The following is a 20,186-nucleotide window of genomic DNA, read 5'->3' as shown; positions in this document are numbered from 1 at the left end:
ACCACAAGGTGAAAGAGTGGACCCTGGGAGGAATATGCCAAAGACTCTTCACCAGAATCCAACTCCTCTTAAGAAGAATCAGAATCCCTGTGACTTTTAGGAGGAGTGGAAGACCGGGGGGCAGAAGCAAGGACAGAAACCTTGTGAGGGTTTAGGGCCATAAGGGCATTAAAATACCACAAGTAAAGTCCTGACACTCTTTGTGAGGATCCTTAGCCACATGTTTTTTGGGTTTTTTTTTTTGTTTTGTTTCTTTAAAGAACATCGGATTTAATAAATTCTAGGAAGTTCAAATGCCTGCCTAGATTCAATGAAGGTAACAGGTACTTCTTCCCTAACTAATATTTTGGAAATCCCTCCTAGGCCCCTCAGATATAAAATCAGCTGTGGTATCCCCCTCTACATCTGCACCAGAGATGTATATATATATTCAGCCTCAGCAGACTTGCAGGCAGACCGCTCACTGCTAACCTTCAACTGGGCTGTGGCAGAGGGAATGGACACAGTCAGACAGTCCTTGGGTTCTTCATCCAACCCAATGCAGAATGGACAGCAGCAAGATCAGTACATCCCTTTTTGGCTTTTTTCTTTAGTGGTGGCTGAACATTGGGCCTGGTAGATTCTACCATGGTACCCTGAGCAAAAAGATGTAGATGCTGATTTTTATAAATAAAGAACAGACTACTGCGGAGTATCTTATGCACAAATGCCTGACAAATCTCACACTGTGTATTGGTGTAGTACCCAAACAAAAATGGCACTGCCTGTGTCCATCTTTATGGGGAAATGTGTCTCCCACACTCACATTTATCCTTCCTGGATGACATGGAAACAAGCTACGAGGAGGAAGAGAGAGGAAGGAACCCCAAAGCTGCACTTACCTTTAGAAGTCTCAGTAGATGAAGCAATTTGGTAAACTGCATACAGACCAAATTCAGAGGTATCACTCGGACTCGCATCAAAGTTCCAAGAATTAGACAGCCATACGTCATATATGTACACCTTATGTATTGCATGTAGGACATGTGTCTAACATAGGATGCCTAGAAGGTGTAAACGCTTCTGTATGCTGGGTGGACATTCATCTATCCTTGGCAGAATATCCCAAGAGTGAAGAATATTGCAACAATAAGGTAAGGAAGGGCTTCACTCATACGAGTGAATGCTTTTCAATGCTGCAAAAAAACAACCAAACATTTTCCTTACTGGGATTTAAGCCAGTTGATTTTTGTCCTGCCCTGCTGTTGTACGATCATGGAGTTGGTATATATAATTAGCAAATGACTTGCTCCCTGCAAAAAATAGTTTTAGTATGGAGCATTTTTGATTTTAGATTTGCTCTGAATAAATTTTTTTTTTACATTGGAGTGTTCAATATTTGAGACTTTCATTACAATAAATATATATGTATGTGTATATTATATACATATAAAAAAAAAATATATATATATATATATATATATATATATATATATATATATATATATATATATATTAGTATATAAAATATTACACACACACACTTCATAACAAATAAAATGGGTTTTGACAACCCAGAAAACAGACAAGTTTCATCATGTAACTTAAAAATTTAACACAAAAGGCTAGAAGTCAATCTCAACATGCACTCGCTCGAAGCACTTCTTAAAATGGAAAACATTGACATTTGTGCTGTAACAGAGACCTGGTTCAAGGCAGCAGAAAGCACCCCTGCACTACCAGGCTATAACTCATTCCACATAGCAAAAACCAAACAGTACAAAGTACTAAATCAACAGAAAATAATTTTAATCCAAAGTTGCCACTTCCCAAATAAGAGGGCTTAGCTAACACACTGAAGCAGAAGGAATCATTCTATCCATCATGTACTTTATAAAAATGATCAGATTAAAATTATTGGAAATGGAAAGTAGATTAATTCTTAATTTAGGTACACTTGCTCCCAAAGGTTTAAATTTGGAAATCAATTTAAATTTATAAAACAGAATGTTATTTATTTTTGTATATTTTGTATACCTCTGATGGATGATTTAACTGTATTTTTTTAAATATACTGTCAAGCAGTTAATTGTTTGATTGATTAATTGAATTTGGTATAAATAATTCTGCTCAGTATCTGTGAAATTTTTCCTTTGAAGGCTTGTTGAGCTGAGGTACCAGAATGGATTAAACTTTCTAGCAGTTCTACAGCTCAGTCTGTTTTTTCTATAACGCATTCCAAACCTTTTAGCCCCAGAACGTAGAACGAAGCTCCAAAGGAGGTGGTGTTTCCATATTCATAAAGGATGCACACACCTCCAGACTGGTAGCCCAACATAACACATCTAAGATACTTCAGGTGCAGGTAAGACTGCGACTCAGGTTGCAGCCTGCTATACGTCCCCAACCATGTCCCAAGACTCACACTCCACATTCTTAAGCACTCTGGAGAATATTAGGGTCCAACCTAACACACTCATACTGGGAGACTTCAACTACCCCTCCATTAAATGGGAAAACTACTCATGTACCAATACACTTGCCCAATACTTTCTGGAATTCATAGGTAGGTACTAGGCTATCTGCCCGAGGGCATTTATAAGCCTAGCCAGAGTGTGTCGGCTTTCACCACCCCATTGATTAACTGAGCCTCTGTCAAGCAGACCCAATGAAGTGATCCCAGGGGTGTACTTTGTTACCAATCCACTCGTCAAGGCTTCTCTTGAAGAGTGTTAGTGAGGGGCTCTGCTTAATGTAGTTAGGAATTTTGTTTCAAAGCATGGGGAGTCTCTGTGACAGGAATCTATCCCTCCAGCATGTTCTATTTATTGTTGTGGCGAGGTTTAGCTCACTAGAGCACGTGGCTCGCAGTGACTTGGCTTTCTTTAGGTCGAGCAAACCCATCATTTCTGAGTTGGACATGGCTTTGTAAGTCAAGCAGAGATCACCTCTGAGTAAGCGATATGCCACTAAGTACAGCCGGAGTTTTTTCAGTCGGGCTGCATAGGACATATGTTTGAGGTCAGTAATCCTCTTGGTGAGGTGCTTTTGTGGTCTTTCAAGCTGTTGGAAGTGTCTTGTGAGGTACATCCCAAATGGGCATTGTACTCTATGATGGGTCTGATGAGTGACGAGTAGAGGGGCACTATAACCTCTATTTCTAGATGCAAACCCCTTAGTAATTAGATGGGCCACATAGAAGGATTTCCTAACTACTTTGGCAATACGATTGTCAAAGGAGAGATTACTATCTACCTTGGTCCCCAGATCTCTTATTACCTCTTCTGTATTAAGGGGGCTGCCGCCTATGTGGTAATTCGTGGGTGTTTTGTTTTTCCCAAACGGGATGACTATGCATTTTTTGGCATTTAGCTTGAGGCCATGACTTTGACACCAGGTGTCTCAGTAAGTCCTTTTTGGAGGACGTCCGTATCAGCCGGAAAGTCCATTATGGCTCCCAGTTTGCAGTCATCGGTGAACTTAGGTTAGCCATAGTCCTCCTGTGTTTGCCTGTACTTCTGAGAAATACATGCCGAACAGTAGGGGTCCCAGAACTGAGCCTTGCGGGACACCACTTGTGACTGGTTTAGAGTCAGACTTGGAGCCTGCTATTCTTACCGTGCGAGTTCTGTCTGTAAGCCAGTTGGCAAACCATCTTGTGACGTAGGGGTTTATGTTCAGGCTGGTGAGTTTTTCTATAATACCAGAGTGAGGAATGGTGTCAAATGCCTTGGCGAGATCAAGGTAGGCTGTGTGAACCACCTTTCCTTCCTCTATGGCCTTGGTAACTGTCTCGAAGAAGTCAACCAGGTTTAGTAGGCATGATCTGCCCTTAAAGCTGAACTGGGTCGGGTCAAGTAATTGGAGGTTCCCAATGTCTTTGTTAATGAGTTCCATGATGATGCACTCCATAGCCTTATAGACCAGGCTAGTCAGGCTTATGGGGCGATAGTTACCAGGGTCAGTTGTGGCTCCTCCTTTGTGGAGCGGAATAACCATTGCTGTGCGCCATTCTATGGGCAAGTAGCCTGTAGAGAGGCTGAGGTTGAACAGCGTGTTTAGGTGGGGGGTTAGTTCGTTCTGTAGTTTGTGCAAGACGCAGCCTGGGACACCATCTGGCCCCAATGATGCTGTGTTTTTGGCTTTTGAAAGGGCTGGTTTCACTTGTGCTTCTGTGATTTCCGGGACACTACACTTTTCCGGTATTGTTGTGGGCCCTTTTGAAGGTGAGAGGAAGGTGAAGTTTGCACTGAATCTGCCAGTATGTTGGCAATATCAGTAGGTTCAGTATATTTTGTGCTATTTTGCACTCTCAGAGCATATCTGCGAGTTGCCACTTAGATTTTTGACAAAGCTAAAGAAGGCTTTGTGGTTATCTTTCGAGTCCTTGGCTATTTTTCTTTCAAAGTTAGCCTTGGATGATTTTATGAGGGACCTTAGTTTCTTACAGATACTGATCAGGGATGTCTTTCCTTCTTGGGATTTGCTTTTTTTCTGAACTAGTTTCCTCCTTTTGTTGTATAACCGGTTTATGGCAGGGGTCCACCAGACTGATTTCCTTCTCTTAGGAGAGCGAGTCTTGGTTTTGCTAGGGATGGCACGATCCATGCATCCTTGTAGGTGCTCACAGAGTGCAATTGTAAAGGATTCTGCATCTTGGGCAGGGTTACCCTTTAGCGTGGGGGCTGTAAAACTTACTACCTCTGACTTAAGTAAGGTGAAGTTTGCTTTAGAAAAGTTTTTCACTGTGGTTTCCTTGGTTGGGTGTGGTGGTGGGGTGTGGACATCTTGGGTGATTAATTTATGGTCTGATCTAACCAGTGACGGGTTGAACTCCGGTACGGAGCACCTGTCGCCCATGTTGGTGATGATCAGGTCCAATATGTTGTGGTTTCTGGTAGGGGAATTTACCAGCTGATCCAGGGCATTTGAGTTGATAAATTCCAGGAAGCGCCAAGCCTGGGAGTTTGTACTGGAGTAGTTTTCCCAGTTAATGGTAGGGTAATTGAAATCTCCCAAGATCAGCTTGTTCGGTAGGACCTTCATGTTTTCCAGTGTCTCTAGAAAGGTGGAGTCGTGGTCCTGGGTCATGGAGGATGATCTGTAGCAGGCCACAATTTGCATTGCAGATTTGCCAAATGTTAGTTGCACATGGATGATCTCAGAGGTATCATGCTGCTCCACTAACCTGGAGGTGTGGGTATCCTTGATGAATATGGACACACCCCCTCCTTTTGTGTTTCGGTCCATGTTCTGTGGCCGAAATGTGTGGTATGAGTTGTAGCCCAGTAGTGCTGGAGTGCTCTCTGGAGCTTTGAACCAGGTTTCAGTTACTGCACAGATGTTGACTTTCTCCATACTTGGGAGTGCTTTGAGCGCATGTATTTTGAGATTTAAACTCCTGGCATTGAGTAGCATAACCTTCAGTTTTTTACTTGTGCTGTTTACGGAGGTGGGTTTGAATTTTGAGCCTTGCCTAAAAAAGGCACTATGGGGGCAGCAAGGGCCTTGGCCAGTATTCAAAAGCCAAGGGGTGACAGGTGCAAGCAGTCTCTTGCGAAGCAACGCAGCTTGTCGAGCATGTCATCCCAGGCTGACAGACACTGGATCCCCTTTGAATGACACCAGAAGCTAAGCCAATTGTTGAAATTGATCCTTTTTTCTTTATACTGAGGTATCATTCTTGGTGAGGGCAGGATGCTACTCATGGTCAGGGTCATACCTGCCTGGGCTACATGATCAGGGAGCTCCTCCATGTCTCTTTTCATGTAGTCCAGGGAGGTACAGCTCAGGTCGTTCACACCAACATGAACAATGACAGTCATATTTGTACTTGTTCTGGAGTGACCCGAGTGCTTGTGTTATGTGGCGGATTCTGGCTCCCGACAGGCAGCCAACAGTAACCTTCTCCTTGTCCAGCCTAGTGAGTGGGGTGTCAGTGTGCCTGACTACCGAGTCACTTATTACTAGTTTGTTCGGTATGTTATTTTGCCTTAAGGGCTGTGACTGTGCGGCACACTGATTTTGTGTTTTAGGTGTTGTCTGGTTTGACACGGGAGGGTGCAGGTTTTGTGGGTGTCTGCTTTGGAGCTCTCTGATGCTTTTGCAGGTTATTTAGAGCCTCTGAGTATGATTTCGTGTATTCGCATCTTTTGCCAGTGCTGGTTTAGTAGGTCTATGTGAGGCTGGAGGTGTGGTGCAAGTGTTAACCTTCTCCTCATGACTGTCTGTTCCAGTCTTGGGTGGAGATACCTTAGCCTCCAGTTTGGCTATATAATAGCATCTCTCACATATGTTTGTTTGTGTTTCATGGTAGGAGGAGAGGGCTGTCTGTGTACACGAGGCAGTTGTAACATTGCCTCAGGATACCCAGATTCACCAGCTGGACTGGAGTACACCTGTGCCCTGGACCAGCTCGTTCTTACCCCCACTAGATGTAGCAACATCCTTGACCTGGTCATTACTAGCATGGGAAACCATTGCACTACACCAGTAGTCAATTCCTCCCTGGTTAGCTCTGACCACAACTAATCATCTTGGAAATCCACATCCCTCCCACTCTCCCCACAAAGGTGATCACCATGAAAACCTTCTGCAAAGCTAACTTTCAGCTCCTAAAAACAGAGGTGGCTAACTTCACAGCACCCATGCAAATGAATAGTTGCATGACTGCTGAATCATACACCAATGCACTATATGAACATGTACACAAATGCATGGATCTCACCATACCCAATAGAACCAAGATGCTCTCCTCAAAAAAAAAGGAAGCCAATCTGGTAGTCCCCTGAAATAAACAAACTCTACAACAGGAGGAGGAAACTGATGTGGAATAAGGTGAAGTCCCAAGACTGGAAAAACTCTCTTATCAGCCTCAACAAAAGGTTAAGATCCCTCATCAAATCCTCTAAAGCTAGCTATGAAAACAGAATTGCAGCAAATAGTAAAGACAACCACAAGGCCTTCTATAGTTATGTCAAGAATCTCCACGGCAATACCCATATTTGCTCTGAGCTAGTGCACAATGTAATCTCCTATACTGAGCCAACAGATATTGCCAATATACTGGCCGACAGAATCACTGCTAACTTTACCCCCCCACACACACACACACAAAGGACCAATCGCAATACCAGTAGATTGCCAGGCACCCAGTATTACTGCTTCACAGGTTAAAAGCACTGTCCAAGGCCAACAATACAGCTTCGATGGGACCTGATGATATTTCTGGCTGTGTTCTACATGAACTACAGAATGAACAGACACCTCACCTGTGTGCCCTGTTCAATCACAGCCTCACCTCAGGCTTTGTCCCTACTGAATGGCACACTGCTACAGTCATCCCTCACCACAAAAGAGGAGCGACTACAGACCCTGGGAACTATCTCCCCATTAGCCTGACGAGTCTGATATGCAAAGCTATGGAATGCATGATCATGGACCCAATAAATAAGGATAAAGGGAATCTCAAAACTCTGGATCCTACACAGTTTGGTTTTGTGAAAGGTAGATCATGCCTGCTCGATTTGGTTGACTTTTGAGTCAGGCACCATAGCTGTGGATGAAGGCAAGGTGGTTCATACAGCCTACCTTGACCTGGCCAAGGCCTTAGGATACCATTCCCCGCTCAGGAATCATAGAAAAATTCAATAAGCTAGACATCAACCCCTATATCACTAGGTGGGTTGCAAACTGCCTCACAGATAGAACCCACAGTGTGAAAGTAGCTGACTCCCAAGTCAGACTGCCGACCAGTCAAGAGTGGAGTTCCACAGCATTCGGTCCTGGGTACTCTCCTGTTTGGTATCTACTTCTCTGAAGTCCAGGCCAACACGAAGGGACTCTGTCTGACAAAGTTTGCAGACAATTACAAGTTGGGAGCTATTATTAACTCTCCAAGTGATGCTGACATCCTGCAGAAAAGGCCTCAATGAGACAACAACTGGTGACAGAACCTTGGCCTTAAGCTCGATGCCAAAAAATGTGTAGTCATCCCCCTTGGGAAAAACCCAGTTCCCTTGAGTTACCACAATGACGGTAGGCCACTGAACACAGAAGGCGTTATAAGAGATCTGGGAACACAGGTAGACAAGCAACCTCTCTTTTGATCACCACACTGCCATTGAGGTCAGAAAGCCCTTCTATGTGGCACATCTCATTACTAAGGGTTTTGTATCCAGGAAGAAAGAGGTCATGGTCTCCCTCTACTCTTCCCTCATTAGGCCAATCATCGAGTACTATGCCCCATTTGGCATGTACCTCACTAGACACCTGCAACAACTGGAGAGGCAGCAAAAGTACCTCACTAAGAGGTTCCTAGGCCTTAAACACATGTCCTATATGGAGAGACTCAAACTCCAACTATTCTCCATCTCATATTGACTACTTAGAGGCGATCCCTGCTTGACTTACAAAGCCATGTCTGACCCAGCTCGGTTAGAAATGCTACATCTAAAGAAATCCCTATCCCTCCGCACTACACGCTCCAGAGACCTCAACCTCATTACCACAATCAACAGAACATGCTGGAGGGATAGGTTCATAACCCAGAGACTGCCCATGCTATGGAATAGACCTCCCATACATGTCGAGCAGAGCACCTCACTGGCCCTCTTCAACAGAAATCTTTGAGTGGATGGGAAATACAAAATTCACCCCGGGGATTACTCCAATGGCTCTACTTGACAGAGGCACTAGGAAATAAGGTCTGGTGGCACGATGCCAGGGTAATCCTATGGCTAGGCTTTTAAAGGCTCTAGGGCCATTAGCCTAGGACACACCTATGAACCTAAAAAACTACAGCATAGAACCATTATGTAATAAAAAACATTTTCAGAACACAAACTACATATTTTTGACTATACAAAAAAAATTCCAAAAAGGAATCTGCCAAGGCTTTGTGCAGAGAAATAAAACTTTAAAACACAGTGAAAGTCAGCACCACATAAAACTTCCATCTTGACAAAATGTTGCCTTCATTACTATGGAGCAAAAGTTGTGTTATCTATCGCATTAAAAGGAAGTAAATACCACATGTAAACATTTCTAAAATTGCTGAAAAGTCAAAGGCAGGCACAAAAACTTAATAGGGTACTTTACAGTGGCTAAAATTGGAAATTTGCAATTTTAAAATAGATTTCCAGACTTTGTAAATAAATATAGCCTTACCACAACTAAAGGTGCCCTTCACACATGGATGGAAAGGGTCCTTAGACCAGTGCAACCACCCTTAACATTAATTTTCCGATTTCCCAGTTAATCAGAATTCAGGGTTGGAAAGGAAGCACCCATCACAGCACTCAGCGATTGCAAGGCAAACAAACTAATCCTGAACAGGACTTCAATCCATCAAAGTGCGAGTACAGACACACACACACCAACATTCACATATGCATGCACACACACACCCACACCCACCTACATCCACATGCACACCCACCCCTATGCGCCTCCAAGTGATCTGGGGTACTGCCAATTCACCTATGTCAGATATTTGCAATACAAAAAGAAACTAATGCATCTACTAATAACCCACATAGACATAAGGAAGGTGTGTAAATTAACTTGTGTCATTACTGTGTCAACAGACCAGCTATCATCATCATTATCTTCAACCCACTTTTTCTCCTTTTCTACATGGGGTTGGGGTGTTGTACCAATTGTCCCCATCTCTCTCTCTCCATTCAATGCCACAACTACCTTCTTCAACACTTATGCCTGATGTCCCAAGTCTTCTCTCACAATCTATCCACTTCTTTGTTGACCACCATGTTTCTTCTTGCCTTCTTCCTGCCTGTCTCAAATCATCTTCAACAGATTGTCTTCTGCTTTTCTGCATATGTGCAGAAACCACCATAATCAGCTTTTACCTTTTCTGCAAATGGAGCTATTCTGGCTTCTGCTCTTATGCTCTCATTTCTTCACGTGTCCCACAGTGTGCATCCCTACCACCCATCTCAGGCAATTCAACTCTAACACCTCTAGCTTGCTCATCTGCTCTACCTTTACTGCCCAAGTTTCTGTACCACAAGGTAGCACTGGTTGCACCACCATTTTGCACACCTTACTTTTTAGCTTCTTTGGCATTCTCCTGTAATACACTAGCCCTGACGCTCTATGCCAGTTAGCTAGAGCCCCTCTAATTCTAGATTTGACCTAGTCATTTATACCTCCCTTCTCCTCAACCACCCCCTCCCATATTATTTGAAGCTGTTAAACTGTTTCACTATTTTCCCTTCCATCTCAATTCTTACTTTCTTCTGATTCCCCCCCATTTGTTGCCATTACAACTGGCTTATCTGTACTCTAGTTTCATCCCATGTACCTTCAGTTTTGCATTACATTCCCCTATCCTTTGCTTAAGTTCTTGCTCGGAGTCTGCCTGACTTGCCACAGTGTGCATACAGCAACTTGTCCCCTCCAGCCTGTATGCTGATGTAGTCCATCACCAGTATAAACAGCAGTGGGCTCGAAGCTGATCCCTGATGTATACTCTTTCTCACTAGGAACCACTTTGTGAATGAAAACTGTTCTCACTGGAGCCACTGGGACCTTGTACATAGCCTGCACTAATTCTAGCAATGTCTCTGGGGCTTTGAATCACCACAGAACTGCTCAAATCAGCCTTCTTGGTACCCTGTCATATGCTTTCTCTAAGTCAAGGAAAGCCCAGTTTGACACTTTCCACATTTCTAGCTTATTCTCAAATATCTGGCTCATTGCAAACATCAAAACAGTTGTGCTGCATCCTGATCGGAATCTGAACTGCTTATCTCTCACCTTACTTTCCACTACTTTGCATATACATTTTTAAATCACCCTCTCCAGATCTTTCATCCAGTGTGATAGGAGTTGGATACCACTGCACTGCCCACAGATGTGAATGTCCCCTTTGTTAAACACTGGTACTGGTATGCTTATTCTGCAGTCATTTGGGATACTACTTTCTCTTCATACTGCTAATAGTACCCACAGAGGTAATTTCTCCTCATCTCACCCAACATCTTTATCCTACCTGCTGTGACCTCATCCGAGACTGCTGGTTTCCCAGACTTCATTTTCTTTAATGCTGCTCTTACTTCTTCTATGGCGAGCTTTTCTTCCATTGTAGGCCGTGTCTGGGGCAGTACAGCTTCTGTGGCATTTTCTTCATTTAGAAGGTGCTGGAAGTTGCTCCTTCCACATGCCTTTGATGTCCTGTGGACTGGTGAGCAGGTTGTTGCTGGCATCCCTTATCTAGGGTGTCGTCCTACCTTCTTTATCTTTCTAGCTTTGCCTTGCAACCTTCCACTTTCTAGAAGCTGACAGTGCCTCTTCTGAAGCCTTGTTCTTTGCGACTGCAACTCATCTTAGTAGGTTAGATCAGAGTAGACTGTGTCCTCAACTTATCACCAGTAAATACCCATGTATATAAGGAGACATTGGTCAACACAACCGAACCACCTAGAGCCATATTTTACACGGTCAGGTGGCCAGCCCTGACATGGCGTGCAGCCCATGTTCTCCTATCTTGGGAATACTGTGCACCATAGTAGATGCCCAAAGTGGTTGGTCCATACAACGCTTCCAACTACAGAGCAACACCTCAAGTCTGTGCTTCTGCCCACAACTCTTATTTTGGGTGCGTTAGCGAACACTCCGCATGTTTTTGGGAGGTGGGAGAAACCCCACAGAGACACAGCAAGATCATGCAAACTCCATACAGGCATTGGCCGGAGAGGAGCATCAAATCTTGTATCTTATGTATGAAAGGCAGAGACTTTAACCATTACGCCAACTGGTCTCTTAGCAAAAAGACTATACTTAAACACAGTACAGACCAGACCATCTGACAGAAATCCATTTTATTTTCCAGTATGTTTTGCATTAACTAGATTTGAATATTGTATTTATTACTAAACATTGGTATTAGTCTGCCTCATAGCTTTACTCATTAGTTACAATACACTGCATACTCAGCTGTAGTAACAGCAGTTAAGACTAATACAGCTAAAAATTTAAATGTATGCCCTTTCACTATGCAGACCATAATCATTATGAGAGGGGAAACAAGCAGGTAGTTCCTAACACACCTCCAATTTACTACCAAAAGGAAAGGCACCACCACACAAGTGACCTGAAACACTACTTGGACAAAGCACTCACAACTTTTCACACATTTTCATATTTGATGAAGAAAATTAACACTGTTTTGTGATTAAAAGGAAATAATGCTGGAGAAGGAAAGAAATTGAAATACCAATCTTCATTTATGGAAACCACACATTATCTGTAAATTTAACTGTAGAATGACAATTATTGAATTTAAACTAGGTTGGGATCGTTAAAAAGAAATGAAATCTGCAGATACTTAACTGTACAACTGAGCATCTTGGCACACTGCTTTCTTTATAATGCAGTTTTTACCACTCTGTAGTTAGCGTGTTTAAGTGGTCAGGTAATGAACTGAGAGGACTGCATTAGCTGGTAAGGTAATATGCAGAATAATTATTGCACGGGTATGTCCAACAAGTGGATGGTAGTATGTGATAGCAGAACCTAATTACAAAATTTGGCAGACATTACTCTCATAAGAATGTGGGAAATTTTTAAATGTGGCCGGAGATAATGCAGTAATGAAAATACCTTCATGCAGTGGGTCACTGTCATCATATTACTCAAACAGATTATATGTATATGCTCATTCTTCAATTCTTCTTTCTGGAGTATAGGTGGTCATAATCCTGGAAGGCAAAAATTAGAAATATTAGAAAAATTGATATGAACTGAATAAAATGTGAGAAACAAAGGCTGGCTAAATAGAAAGAGTTAGGTGTAGCAGGTAGTGGGATTACAGACAGGACAAAAGGTATATGCAGAAGAGTCTGGTATATGCAGAAGAGTCTGGTTAAGAGGAAGTCACGCTATTTACATGTTGTATATAGAACTGTTTTTAAACTAGGGTCCATGTCTGCTAAGGATTCCATAAGAAACTTAAGCTGACTGCTTCTGTAAACTAGAGATGGGCAAGCTTGAGAGTTTTGAAAAATAGTTAAGCCAGTGTTGAAGCGATGTGGCCGCCATAATTGAAGATTTCCTAATATTAGCTTTAAAAGCCTCACGGCACTTCATAAGTTTATTGGTTCATAGGTGTGTACAAGCCTAGCCCTTAGGATTACCCTGGCATCGTGCCACCCGACCTTAGTTCCCAGTGCCTCTGTCGAGTAAAGCCACTGGAGTGATCCCTAGCATGAATTTTCCATTTCCCATCCACTCATCAAGACTTCTCTTCAAGAGGGACAGTGAGGTGCTCTGCTCGACATGTATGGGAAGCCTATTCCATAGCATGGGCAGTCCCTGGGTTATGAACCTGTCCCTCCAGCATGTTTTCTTGATTGTGGCAATGAGGATGAGGTCTCTGGAGCATGTGGTGTAGAGGGACTGGGATTTCTTTAGATGTAGCATTTTTAACAGAGATGGGTCAGGCATGGCTTTGTATGTCACGCAGAGATCACTTCTAAATAGGTGATATGAGACAGAGAATAGTTAGGAGTTTTGAGTCTGTCCATATAGGATAAATGTTTAAGGCCTAGGATCCTCTTTGTGAGGTACTTTTGCGGCCTCTCCAGTTGTTGCAGGTGTTTAGTGAGATACATGCCAAATGGGGCAATGTACTTAATGACTGGCCTAATGAGGGAAGAGTAGAGGGAGACAATGACCTCTTTCTTCCTGGATGCAAACCCTTAGTAATGAGACGTTCCACACAGAAGGACTTTCTGGCCACAGTGGCAATGTGGTGGTCAAGAGAGAGGTTGACAACAACCTGTGTTCCCAGATCTCTTACAATGCCTTCTGTGTTCAGGGGACTACCATTGATGTGGTAATTCATGGGCACTGGGTTTTTCCCAAAGGGGATGACGACACAGTGTTTGGCATTGAGCTTAAGGCCATGGTTCTGACACCAGTCGTTGGTCTCAGTGAGGGCTTTCTGTAGGATGTCATCACCACTTTGTCAGCCAGAGTCCCTTCATGTTGGCCTGGACTTCAGAGAAGTATATACCAAAAAGGAGAAGACCCATTACCGAACCCTGTGGGACTCCACTCGTGACTGGTTAGCAGTCTGACTTGGAGGCAACTACTTTTTACACTGTGGGTTCTACCTGTGAGCCAGTTTGCAACCCACCTAGTGATAACAGGGGTTGATGCCTAGCTTAGTGAATTTTTCTATGATTCCTGAGTGGGGAATAGTACCAAAGGCCTTGGCCAGATCAAGGTAGGCTGTATGAACCACCTTGCCTTCATCCACAGATCTGGTGACTGACTCAAAGAAGCTGGCCAAGTTGAACAGCCATGATTCTACCCTTCACAAAACCAAACTGTGTGGGATCCAGAGTTTGGAGATTCCCTATATTCTTGTTTATTAGGTCCATGATGATGCGTTCCATAGCTTTGCACATCAGACTCGTCAGGTTAATGAGGCGATAGTTCCCAGGGTCTGTAGTCACTCCTCCCTTGTGGAGAGGGATGATTGCAGCAGTACATCGTTCAGTAGGGACAAAGCCCGAGGTGAGGCTGTGACTGAACAGAGCACACAGGTGAGGTGCCAGTTCACTCTGTACTTCATGTAGAACACAGCCAGGGATACTGTCAGGTCCCATAGAAGCTGTATTCTTGGCCTTCGACAGTGCTGTCCTAACTGTTCAGTGGTAATACTGGGTGCCTGGCAATCTTCTGGTATTGTGACTGGTCCTTTGTGTGTGTGTGGGGGGGGGGGGGTAAAGTTGGCACTTAATCTGTCAGCCAGTATATTGGCAATATCTGTTGGCTCAGTATAGGAGGTACCATTGTGTAGTAGCTCAAGAGCACATCTGGGTACTGCCGTGGAGATATTTTACATAACTATAGAAGGCCTTGTGGTTGTCTTTACTATCATCTGCCATTCTGTTTTCATAGCTAGCTTTAGAGGATTTGATGAGGGATCTTCAACTTTTTGTTGAGGCTGATAAGGGAGCTTTTCCAGTCTTGGGACTTCACCTTATTCCGCATCAGTTTCCTCCTTCTATTGTAGAGTTTGTTTAAAGCAGGGGACCACCAGATTGGCTTCCTTTTTTTTTTTGGGAGGACAGCATCTTGGTTCTATTGGGTATGGCGAGATCCATGCATTTGTATACATGTTCGTACAGTACACTGGTGCATGATTCGGCGGTCATGCAACTATTCTCCATTTCCCTGGGTGCCATGAAGTTAGCCACCTCTGTTTTTAGGAGCCCAAAGTTAGCTTTGGAGAAGTTTATCATGGTGGTTACCTTTGAGGTGGGTGGGGTGGGAGGGATTCGTCTTTCCTCCTCCAGCCTTTCCTTTTAATCTTAAAGCAGCATTAATTTTCTTTATCAGATATTATGCATTCATTTAAAGATAACATTTAAAGTATAATCATTCTTCATAACTAAAACCATTGTAGCTCATGTAGCGAACAGATCAGCATTGAGCCCTTACTACTGACATGCATGAGAAGGCATACACACAGCTTGTCCCAGAGAAGCCAGCTTAATGGTCAGTTGCTTCCACACAGACTGCCCCCCAAAAAGCCCCTATAAACATAGATTTATTGCGTCCGACTGCGAAGACAGACAATAATGACCAAAGTAATCATGCATGTCAGCTCGCTGCTCATATACAAACACATACTGCCACCACCTCCCTCCAGAGATGCCACAGGCCAGCAATATTCAACAGTGTTAATATAAAATGCCCTGTGTTTTTACACACAGCCTACCTCCACTCAAATGATAGCTACCCTCTGTGTACTTCTAATGATAGCTTGTGTCAAAGGTAGCCACTTTAATGCATTACAGTTTATTGTTCTCATACACACATGAATGTTTCATCACCAACAGCAAATCAATATAGTCATTTCACTGCTTATTTTTTTCACACATTATATTTGTTACAATGTTAGTGGAGGACGTAATGTCCACAGCAATGGAGTTTAGCTTGCTTGCTACTGTCACTGTGTCATCCACAACCCCAACCCTGACCAATGTAAATTAAATTTAAAAATTGCTGGCTCAGCTCTGTGCACAGCTCCCATCATTCAGTCTCCAAACATAGAACACTACCTCCCATAAATTTACAGCAAATGGGTAAAATGAACATTTGTTACTACTTCAGCTGAGAGTTTCACTGCAGGTTTAAATTGTCTTGTTTTTATTAATTCATAATATTATAAGTATACACTTCAATATTACTTGCCATGGATTTCCACTAAAACAATTTAACAACAAATGTGTGACAGGCTCTTTCAAAGTGGAAAGGCCAAGTGTCGAACATGGAATTTTTAAGGCTGAAAATGAACACTCCTCGTAATGAGGCACAACTGAGAGATGCACTTCTGCGTGCAGTGTGTACTGTTACCACACCACCCAGATGCACATCTGGTATCCTTCTAAGTAAAATATCACGACATGCAGCAATAAAACTGTCCCTGAAGACTGGAGCGCCTGTCCCTGTTAACATTCCCAAGTAAGCACCAAGGTAGATTGCTCTTGGCTACTGATCTCTACTGCTTGCCTTACAGAAGTCATCTGCTTATTACCCATTTTATCCTAATCAATGTTATACTGCAAAACGTTAAGAATAAGTGTGTAATCAGAGAATGAAGGAAGTTAATCCCCCCTCCCCCAACTGGTACCACTCCCCACCAAAGTTTTACACAACTATAATAAGCGTCAGGAGAAACCACACCAAAAACAGGAACACTCTCAGCCCACAGGTCCACTCTGAATAAGACACCTAAAAACTACAGCTCATTCAATGATTTCACAGACCACAAACTCAGCTCACTGATATGCCAGACAAGTCCACCCAAGCACAGATTGTAGTTAGGCTCAAGCTTTGTTTGAACCAACTCCATCTTGCAAACCATTGCTGGCAGCATGTTTTTGCTGCATTCATGGAGGCAATCAGTTTAAGCTGCTTGTACTTTCATAAAAAAGTTTTTTTTTTGGAGTGCTGATAGTGTAAAGCATGCAGCTGCTCAAAATCTATTTTAGTGCCAAGATGCTAGAACAAATTCAAACAGATTCAAAACTATCACAAATTTTCACTTTAGCACATCCCTAAAAGGAGCAGACTTCTATGAAAATACAAGCACTACAAATCTCTCAGTTATGCAGTTTCTTAAAGAAATGCGGAACTGTGCTGACACTGCTAACAACTTCCTCCTTTCTCCCAGTTACAGTTGGGGTAGTCCAGGAGTCAATCTTTGGGCTTTTACTTTTCAACATTTTCATAAGTGACCCTCTGACAGCCCCTAATCATGCCATTCTGGCATAGTATGCAAATGACTCAGCATACATCTGTAAAGCAGAAAATCTTCTCATTGCAAACAAAAACTCAGAAATCATTTCCTTCTATTAAGTCTTGGTTTAGTAACTCCCAACTCCCACTAAATCCTAGAAAGAACATGAAGAATGCTGTAAACTGGCATTTTAAAAGGGACAGCTGAAAACAACTGTTGATACAAGCAGTTACCAAAACTAAAGGGTATGTAGTTTTTACCACTTTTTTTTAAAGGAAAGTAATGAGCAGATGTGGAAAGTGAGACAGCACTGCTTGGGTGGAGACCACGTATCAAATTCTTACCTAAAAGAAACAATCAAGTAATGGCGGCCTTGCTTAATGATCATGTGCAACAATTTATGTCAAATAAGACTCTCAAGCAATATAGTCTACACATCCAAAAAGAAAAAAAAAATCAGTTTTGGAATGAGCAAAAAATCAGTAAAATATTTTAATTAAATTTAAAAAAAAAAAAAAATGCCGTTTTCTTTGCGTGTTTCTGCACTTCTGGCAATTACGTTATTATGCTGGTAGCTCGGATAGCATGCAACAGAATATATTAATAATGTATGCTACAGCGCTGCTAAAAACTCAACATACTGGTAATGCTTTTCAAATAAAATGCCAAATATGAGTACATAAGTGTAAGGATACACACTCACTGCTCTTTAAAGACAAATATCAGCAAGATACTGAATTAACATTATTGCCTTTACCATCTCGAGTGGGGCAGTTAGCAACAACAAATATACAAGTACGCAACCTACAAAGTAATCCATCACCTCTTCTACTTAAATAAGTAGCCATAACAAGTACATTTGTAAATCAGTAGAATGCAATTCCAAAGCATTAAACTTTCTGTACAATGAAAAATGCAACAAATAAGGATATTCCTTTCACTTGCACTGTTACTGTAAAACAGACGCATTGCAGGACACCAAGGAGAAGGAACAGAGATTTCTGTCTCTTGTGTTTTATCAATGTCAATCAGGGATGCACCCTTCCCAGATACAAACAAGGGAAGGAACCAGGTAATGGTGTCCAAGATTCTTATGTTATTATTGTTTAAAATTACATTTTTCTTGCCTAGAATTAAAAGAAAAGCAGTTACTGCATACCAATGAACTTTTTCACAAAAGTGGAAGCAGACTGCAAAGGCATCATTCCACTTCACGCTTTTGCGCATATCTTTAATTGAGGGAAAACAGAATAATAGTAAAGATGAGAAATGGCATAAAACATGGCAGCCATCTTATGCGCAATTTTTAAATGCGATTAAAAAAAAAGACCTGGAAGAAAGTACAGTTGTGTACCTACCATAAATGTAGATGTTAGAGTGTATTCACGGTTGCAGTCACTACAATAGGGTTATCCTGCTGGCAGGCTACCCGCAGTCGGCCTGAAATCCAAAGTCTAGGTCCTGCGTCGGTTGCGGTCACCTCCTCCCTGATGTCAGTGCGCCAGGGGTATAAAAGATGCAGCAGACGCCATTTTCTTCAGTTTTCTTGCCCCAGATGTCAGGTGCCCCTAAAATGGTAGGCTAAATTATGCCAATAAGCATGCACACACAAAAAACTTTTCCTTCATCTACAAGCAAATACACCATATAGGTTGTATAGAATAGAGAAGTACAGATAAGTCCCAGCAAAGGAAAAGGGAGATGGTGGGAGGGTAACCTGGACTGCAACAGTGAATACACTCGAACATCTACTTTTATGGTGGGTACAAAACTGTACTATGTTCATAGTGTTTCACTGTTGCAGTCATTACAATTGGGTTGAATCCCAAAGCTAAAGTTGGGAGGCTGGTGCTAAATAGGATTAGGAGAGGCTGTCAGGCCCTGCAAAACTGCAGTGGAAAATCCTGCCCTGGATTTAGAGTAGAGAGGTAAATGATAGTGCTTTGTAAAGGTATGCACTGAACTTCAAGTTGCAGCCTCTAAGATGTCTTTGGTTGTTACTCTTCTGAGGAAGGCTGCTGAAGTGGCTGCTGCTCTGGTTGAATGTGGCCTAATGCCCTTAGGCACTGATTTGCCATGCTGTGAATAGCAGAAACGAATGCAGTGACCTATCCACTTTGAAATAATCTGCTTTGAGATGGGCTTTCCTTGTGATCCTGCAGCATATGCCACTAGAAGTTGTTCAGTCTTTCTGAAAGCTTTGGTTCTGTCCAAGTAGAAGCGTAGCTGCTTGTGAATGTCCAAAGAATGCAGAACTCTCTCACCCTTATTCTGTGGGTTTGGATAAAAAGGTAGGCAAATGAACTGTTTGGTCAAGGGCCACACTGGATACTACCTTAGGCATAATTGTAGGGTTTGTCCGCAGATAAACCCTGTCAAGATGGAAAATGATAAAAAGTTCCACAGCCATGAGTGCCTGTAACTCAGACTCTTCTAGCAGAGGCTATTGCTAGGAGAAGAGCTGTTTTCCAGGATAGGAATTTTATATCAGCTGCAGAGGCTCGTTCAAACGGAGGCAGTGTGAGCTTTTCCAAGACATAGTTGAGGTCCCATGCAGGTATTGGTGCTCTCCTTGGAGGTCTTATGTTTCTGGCCCTTCTGAGGTACTGCTTTAGTAATGGATGAGAAAAAAATAGGTAGTTCTGTATTGTAATGAGCTGAAATGGCAGAGGCATGAATTTTAATTGATGAAAAGGAAAGGCCTTTATCAAGCATCTCAGTTAAGTATTGCAAAATCTGAGGAATATTTGGAACAATCGTGTCAAAACCTTGTGCCTGGTTCCAAGCATAGAATCTCTTCCATTTTTCAGCATAAGATTTTCTGGTGCTAGGCCTCCTGGCCTCCAAAATAACATCCATCACTGCTTTAGAGAGAGGTGTGCCTTGACTGGCTACATTATCCGCCATGCTGCCAGGTTTAAGGTCCTGA

General features: G+C 42.6%; 1 protein-coding gene across 1 annotated transcript in view; it reads right to left on the bottom strand.

Moving 5' to 3' along the window:
- Positions 1-20,186, bottom strand: part of LOC122816471 — a gene marked incomplete in the record, with an annotated part of 540,921 nt that overhangs the window by 332,808 nt on the left and 187,927 nt on the right. Inside the window, 1 exon segment of the mRNA XM_044089292.1 lies at positions 12,604-12,701.

This window comes from Protopterus annectens, chromosome 12.part0 (assembly GCF_019279795.1).
Source record: "Protopterus annectens isolate FY-2018-M chromosome 12.part0, PAN1.0, whole genome shotgun sequence".
NCBI lineage: Eukaryota > Metazoa > Chordata > Ceratodontiformes > Protopteridae > Protopterus > Protopterus annectens.
Note: the sequence above shows the minus strand (reverse complement) of the source record. Positions and strands in the feature narration are given on the sequence as shown.